General features: G+C 47.0%; 1 protein-coding gene across 1 annotated transcript in view; it reads right to left on the minus strand.

Annotated features, from left to right (window-relative positions):
* LOC111162297 (NSE1 homolog, SMC5-SMC6 complex component) overlaps window positions 1-7956 on the minus strand; it is a 71353-nt gene that overhangs the window by 62931 nt on the left and 466 nt on the right. The window lies entirely within an intron of this gene.

The raw sequence follows: 7956 nt of genomic DNA on the forward strand, positions 1-7956 counted from the left end.
TTTTGTGTAAATAGAACACGCAACTTGTGAGCCTCTGCAACTGGCTGCTTTCATTTAGCATCATGTTTTCCAGATTCATCCAAGCTGTTGTGGAGGGTACCAACACACCATTCCTTTTTATTTCCAAATAATCCTCTTTTTTTTTTAAGATTTTATTTATTTATTTGACAGAGAGAGATCACAAGTAGGCAGAGAGGCAGGCAGAGAGAGAGAGAGAGAGAGAGAGGAGGAACAGGCTCCGTGCTGAGCAGAGAGCCCAATGCGGGACTCGATCCCAGGACCCTGAGATCATGACCTGAGCCGAAGGCAGAGGCTTAACCCACTGAGCCACCCAGGTGCCCCCAAATAATCCTCTCTTGTATGGATATGCCACATTTTACTTATCCAGTGACAGCTGAGGAACATCTGGGTCATTTCCACCCTCTGGCTATTACACATAAGGCTTCTGTGAACATTTGTGTACACATTTTTATGATTTTTTAAAAAGATTTTATTTATTTATTTGTCAGAGAGCTAGAGAGAGTAAAGGCAGGCAGAGTGGCAGGCAGAGACAGGGAGAAGCGGGCTCCCCACTGAGAAAGGAGCCTGATGTGGGACTCGATCCCAGGACGTTGGGATCATGACCTGAGCTGAAGGCAGCCGCTTAACCAACTGAGCCACCCAGGCATCCCTGGACACATGTTTTAATATCTCTTGGGTTATATGCCCAGGAGTGAAATTGCTGAATTGCAAACTGCCAGCCTGTTTTCCAAAGTGGCTACACCACTATCCATCCCCACCAGCTGCATACAATTTCTCTACATCGTCATCAACACTTACAACTGTCCATCTGTTTGATAATTCCTTTCGGGGTAGCTACAAAACACGGTGGTTTTGATTTGCATCTCCCCGATGATGTTGAGTATTTTTTCATGTGCTTGTTGGCCACAGGTATATCTTTTTTGGAGAATGGTGTGTTCAGATCCTTTACCATTTTAAAATCGGGTCATCTGGACTGTTATTACTGAGGTGTAATTGTTGCTTACATAGCCTAGAGACAAGTCTCTCATCAGATGTATGATTGGCAAAAACGTTCTTTGATTCTGTGGATCATCTTTCTGCTTTCTTGATGGAATCCTCTAAACCACAAAAGCTTTTCAATTTGAGGATGTCAGCTTGCCTTATTTTTTTCTTTTGTTGACTATAGTTTTTTATGTGTGTGTGTGTCATTGCTAAGAAACCATTGCCTAGTCCAAGGTCAGGAAGATTGATATCTATGCCTTCTTCTAAGAATTGTATAGTTTAGCTCTTGTATTTATGTCCCTGATCCATTTTGAATTCGTTTTTGTATATGATGTGAGGTAGGGATCCAGCTTCATTCTTTTGTAGGTAGATACCCAGTTACTCCAGCATTGTGTATGAACAAGACTGGTCTTTCTCCATTGAGGTATCTTGACATGTATCTTAGCACTCTTAATTATATTTTCTTTATCACACATCTGTCAAACTTTCCATTGCTCTAACCATGGCGAAGTGGTGAGTTGCAGACACCACAATATTTCCTCCTAACCCTTCAGCCTGCATCTCATCAGCTACAGTTCGATTTTTGTCCACGATCTTTTTTCTTTCTGATGTAAAATTTACATGCAACAAAGAGCACAAATCTTAAGTGTACCATTTGATGAGTTTTGACAAATGCATTCACCTGTGCAATGCAAATCCTTTATCAAGATCTAGAACATCAACACCACCCGAGAAAGTTCCCTCACATACATTTATTTTTATGTATTTGTTTTTGACAAATGCATGTGCCCATGTAACCACCACCCCTATCAAGATATAGAAAATTTCCATCTCATGCAAAAGTTCTCTTTCACTTCTTTGCAATTTATCCTGCCCCACCCGGTCCACACCCCAGGCAGCCAGTGATGTCATTTATACCATTCTGGATTAGTTTTGCCTCTTATAGAATTTTATAGGAATAAAATCATATGATGGGAATTGTCTTGTGATTAGCTTATTTCATCCCTGACCAACATTTTAAAACAAATATCAGAATGAATGCCATGTTGCAGGGTGAAATATTGTTTTGTTGACCTTTGCTTCACATGTGTGTGTGTCTATATGTGTGTGTGTATGATTGTGTGGGGCCAAAATAGGAAATGCATTTCTTACTGTGGCTTATAATCAAAAAAGTTTTAAAGCTACTATTCTCCTGGATCAGAACCTTGTTTCTCTTCTACTTGTCTTTGTTACTCTCCCTGCCCCCTCACCTTCCCTGATCTTATGTCAAGTACCCAGTGATTGGTCTCACCTTCATACCTTTGTAAATTTTGTTCCTTCCCTTGGGTCACTCTCCCCACTTTCCCCACCTCATCCCACTCACCCTCAAAGTGGAGAATTCCTATTCATCCACCAGATGCCTACATGGTTCGCCCTTCTCTAGAACATTTTCTCTGTTTGCATGGTTTCCTCTCAGAACTGGTATCACAGTGTACCCTAATAACCTCTGTCCTTCAGCTGACCACAAACTCCCTGGGGTTCAGGGACCACGTCTTTGCGGTCCTTAGCTCCTAGGATGTGATGACACATAACAGGTATCCATAAATGTTCATTGAATGAATGAATGAATGAACGAACCTCAGGGTTAGGAGTGAAAGAGTTTTAAATAAACCAGCCTGATTCTTTCCCAAGGATCTTCCCATTCCTGCTTATTTTATTGTGCTGTCCATCTCTGATTCCTTAACCATCGTGTTTTTATAACCTTCTTCAACCACCCTGAGGCCTTAGCCTTTTGGTCTTCCTCTCTCTGCACGCCCAAGGCTAATCCTTTCATCATTGTTACTTCCTCCCAGATGTACTGAGGCAACAACTGCCCTTTCTAGGATGACGTCAAATCCTTATCTTTGTGGTCTCTGCCCCAACCCTTTCCCATCTTGCCCAAGTTATATTAACTCTATGACTGGGGATGCCTGTGGAGATGTGTATGGTGTGTGTGCCCATGCATGCAGAGAAATGTTCACCAAAATGTCAGCAGGGGCTAGTGATGAGATTTCAGGTGATTGTCACTTAATTTTTTAAAGCTTTTCTGTATGACCCCAACTTTCTAATTGCATCTATTACCTACTGCTGTAGCAAATCTCCCCAAAGCCCTCAGAGCCCTGCAACAGAAGCATTTATTGCTCGCGTTGCGATGGTTGGCCAGGTATCTGTGCTGATCTCAGCCGGGCTCTTTCATATCTGGGCATAGTGTGGATGCTCTAGACTGACCTTGGCTTGGCATTTGAGCAACTCTGCTCCACATTATCTCTGACCCTGTGGGTGGTGTCCTCACGGCAATGGTGGAAATGCCAGTGAGTCCAATGATGGAAACCAATGTCAAGCTTCTGTCTCCCATCACATCTGCTGATATCCCTGTCAATTCATGCCTGAGAACTCAGAATCCAAGTTAGAGGCACCGATAAGTTATAAGGCAAAGAGTGTGGATACAGGGAGGGTTAAAGAGAAGCCATGGTTGCAATTTCCCACGACACACATTCTGTCTTTCTATTCAGAGGTAGTAAAACTGCTTTCAAGCAAGATGGCTGCCAGAACTCCAGCCCTCACATCTTCCAAGCAGTACAGGCGAGACACCTGTGGAAAGGACAGATGGCTCTCTATTTCTGCAGCCCCGGAAGAATCTCAGCATCTCACTGGCCCCATTGAGTCACATGCCCATCTCTTACCAAATCACTAAGGCTAAGGGAACACAGTGCTCTGACTGGCCACTTCTGAGTCACCTGCCCACTTCTGAGCCAGGTAGAGTCCATTCTACCTAACTGATATGGACTGGGATCCAGAGAGGGTGGCTGATTGGAGGAACATCAAAGACGCTACAAGAGGCAGCTGACTTGGGTTAGGTGGCCCCAGAAATCCCTCAGACAAGGACTGGAGCACAATTTACATGTGAAGGGATCCAGAAAGCACCAGGAGAGAGTGGCACAGTGAGGGCTGGGGGAAGGCACCAAGGGCAGGAGCGTTGATGAGGAGGTTAACGCTGGGGGACCAGAGCTCCATCCAGAGAGATGGAGACCACAGAGCATGCCTTTAAGTTGTCCCTGCCACATGCCCTAAGAAGCAGGGAAACTAAGCAAGTTCCCAGCCAATTCCAATTGCTTTTGGCTGAGACCCGCCCTGTGAGCGCTAACCCTCTGAGCCGCGTCGCTGGTGCTTGCAGCCAGAAGCTGGACTGGTAAGTGCTAGGAGATATGGGTGGGGGATCAATACCATCTACTAGAATGGGAAAAACAGGTTAGGACGTTAGCTCATTTTGGTCTGGGTCCTGCCCTTGAGGCAAGGAAGCCGGTAGGTACAGCATCTGGATAGAATCCCAGAGGAAATATGGCAGAGTGGTTAAAGGCACAGGCTGTGGAGTAGAGGAGATATAAAGTGTGGACCGCTTTCCCCACTTGCGAGCTGTGTGACCTTGGGCAAGTTACTTAACCTCTCAGGGCCTCAATTTCTTCATCTCTAAAATGGGAATATACAGGGTAGTTTGAAGACTGAGACAACTGATTACATGGCACGGGGCACATGGTAGAGTTCTAAGAAATGAGAGCTACAGGGCTGAGTCCAGTCTGGAGGAATGACATTTCCAGAAGTATCTCCAAGTGTCCTGAGACAAGGAGAAGATACAAGAACCAACCAGGGGTATGTTGAGTTAAAGACACGGATGATGCTAAAGGACCAGAGGAGGATATCACCAAGGACAAGAAGCATTGATTGTACCAGAGTCTGTGAGAAGACCCAAGAAGAATGTCTGGAACAAGGAGGCCACCGCTTTTAGGAAATGTACTCTAGGAATGCAGTGCACACATTGGCTTGTCCCTTGTTTAAAGGATCTGGTGCTCTACTGCCTTATTCTTGCAAAACACCCAGAGGGCCAGAGCAGGGTGCTCCCCGTTGACAGCTTTGCCATGGTACATTCTTCTTCCTTCCACTGGAGTACCAAGATTTGCTTGCCACGGGCTGAGCACCCAGTCGAGCACTAGAAGAGTTAAGATAAAAAATCCAACAGACTGGCTCAAGAAAATAACCAAAATGTAGGTGAGGTAAGATTTTGCTGGCTTCAGACATGGCTGGATCCAGGATATCAGAAAGTGACATTAGGACCTAATTTCACTCTCTGTTTCTCCACCCCATGAGCACCTTCTGTGGGTTTTCATTTAGAGAAAGGACCTCTCCTGGTGTTTATAAGATGGAACCCAGCAGCAATGAAGGTGCAATCCACACCTTCCACACTCACAACCAGGGCAAAAGGGTATCAGTGCTCTTGTCCCAGCAGCCCACCAAAACCTTGAAGTTCACCCTGATTGGACACTAGCTGAAGGCACTCAGGTCACATGATTGCCCCTGACCAAGCTTGGTGGTCTTGAGGCCAGTGGCACCAGGTACACTGAATGACGTCGGTCTGGACCACACGCTCCCACCCTAGGCTGGGCGTGGAGCCCCGTGTGTGTACGTGGATGGACATTTGAGGACGGGCAGATCCCCAGAGGCAAAGCAGGCTGTTGCCTCAAAGAGGACAAGTGTGTGTGGGAGACAAGCTGTTCACATCTACTACAAACATATCCACAGTTTCTATGTTTTTGGCCAACTAGCTGAAGAAACAGAGCCATGCCTCCTGACAGGTCTGGGAAACACAGAAAACCCCACAGGAAAGCACCCAGTGTGGAACCCCATTGTGCCAAACACCCATTTCCACGTTCCTTCACTGTCTGGGGCTTCAGCCCCTCCCCGGCTGCTTCCTTCCAGGCCATCATGGTTTACTCGCTGAGTCTCTCCAGGTCTCAGCCCCCCTCAGCCAGCCCATGGTTCATGCATCCATGCATTCATTCCTTCCTGGGCCCTCCGTGGCTCCTTGGGGTACAAGACGGCTGCCCACAGCTCTACCCCAGGACCGAGCACAGTGCCTGGCCCATAGTATCAGTTCTATTGATATATTGGCCCATCCGATATCAGTTCAAGGAATAAAGGGACAAGACAAAGTCATTGCCTCTACCTGCTCGCCACCTCATAGAGAAAACAAATGAAATCATAACATGCCCTTCATTTGCAGCTCAAGAATTCTGCACCAAGGAGACACATCAGGCCTTTAAGGAAGAAGGTGCTTTCCCAGCCTGAGGAAACAAGGAAGGGCATAGCCAGCCCAGGAACTGTGGAGACAGTGGCGCGGAGCTGGTGGGGAAGAAACTCATACAATGCATCGCTTATTAGGGGCTGGACATTTTATATTTGCCTTTACGCTCTTGGAAAGGTTAGCATTTATCCGCAATGAAAGAGGAGAACGCTGCCTCTTCCTGTCCCCTCTTTTGGGCCCTAGGTCTCACTTGGATTATTGGGACAGCCATAGCTCCCTGAGGTTCACCATCCACACAGCTGTCAAAGAGAGGTTATTCTAAAGACTTTTTATTTTTGTGAGAGCGAGAGCAAGAGAGAGGGAGAGAGAGAGTACACGCAGGGGGAGAACCAGACTCCCCGCTGAGTGGGGACCCCCGATGCAGGACTCGATTCCAGGACTCTGGGATCATGACCTGAGCCGAAGGCAAAGGGTTAGCCGACCAAGCCACCCAGGCACCCAATAGAGGTTATTCTAAAAGCCAAGGCTGGGCCTCTCATGCCCCAGCGTGGAATTCACTGATGCTCCGTATCACCCAAGGCTGGTGTACAAGACCTTTGATAACAGGGCCCAAGCTGCATTGCTTACCCCAGCCCGGCTCCCCAGGGTGTACCGTTAGGCCTCCAACCCTGGCTCACACTGCCCTTTGTGACTCAGAAACTCATCTCCCCTTCCACCTCTGTCAGCATGCTCCTCTGCCTTCAACTGCAGCTCTCCCCTCTAACAGAGACACCCTCAGGACCTCTTTCAGAGACCCCCGCCCATTGGTACTTTCCATGCTTTTTGTTTGCCTGGTTTTCTTCCTGACCACAGTCTGGTTACGTCTGATTTGACCACTATTTCTTGAGTCATCATTGCTGTGAGCTACGGATCAACCTCGGGGGAAGAGAAGTAGGCATAAGCTGGGGACTCCACCCTTTGGGAAGCCCACCAACTGGCAGTAAGGTTTTCCGAGACCTGTGGTCAAAATCACGTTCTCTAGGTCAGAAGCCTGTTTCCTTTAACCCAATGGTCCTAAAGTGGGGGTCATTTTACTTTCCCTCCCCCAACAAGGGGGCCTTTGGCAACATTCGGGGATATTATGATTGTCACGACTGGGAGGATGTTTCTGGAATCCGGTGAGTAGAGGCCAAGGATGTTGCTAAACGTCGGAGAGGGCACAGGGCAGCCTCCAATGGCAAGGGGTTATCCAGCTCAAAATGTCAGTAGTGCCAAGATTGAGAAATTCTGGTTTAACCCGTAAGCAATAAGGAGCTACAGAGTGATTCTTAACCAAGAATGAGAGAGAGATTCAACTTTGCGAACTCCAACAGCAGAGTCATTGGTGGCCTGGAGGAAGACAGCCTGAGATCAGGGTAATTCAGGACCTTTTCCCTTTCCCCTGGGACATCAGGGAGGTAAGTAAGCAGAAGTCTATTGTTCTTCAGCCAGAAACACTAACCCTCCTGTGCGCTCCTCCCAGATAGTAAACTGCACCCATTGCAAAGTGTGCACGTAATGTCTATCAGGTTCCTGGCAGAAGTTTCCCTTTCCTGAGAAAGTGCTTGCTGGCTCAGGACTCACCAGTTACGGGATCTGAGCAAGTTACTTACCCTCTCTGTACCAATTTTCTGATCTGTGAAAAGGACCTAATAACAGCACCTAACTCCTAGAATTTCTGTAATTAGCATATTATCCCATAATGGGGTCTGGGACACTGTGCCACACTATTATACAGGTATTAGTTCTCAGCACCATCCTGTCATTAGCACCAGCACCATCATCCCCACCGTTATCATCGACATCATTGCTGCCACGTCATTGTCATCAACATCCTCCCC

Source organism: Enhydra lutris, unplaced genomic scaffold (assembly GCF_002288905.1).
Source record: "Enhydra lutris kenyoni isolate GAN:26980312 unplaced genomic scaffold, ASM228890v2 scaffoldscaffold90, whole genome shotgun sequence".
Taxonomy (NCBI): domain Eukaryota; kingdom Metazoa; phylum Chordata; class Mammalia; order Carnivora; family Mustelidae; genus Enhydra; species Enhydra lutris.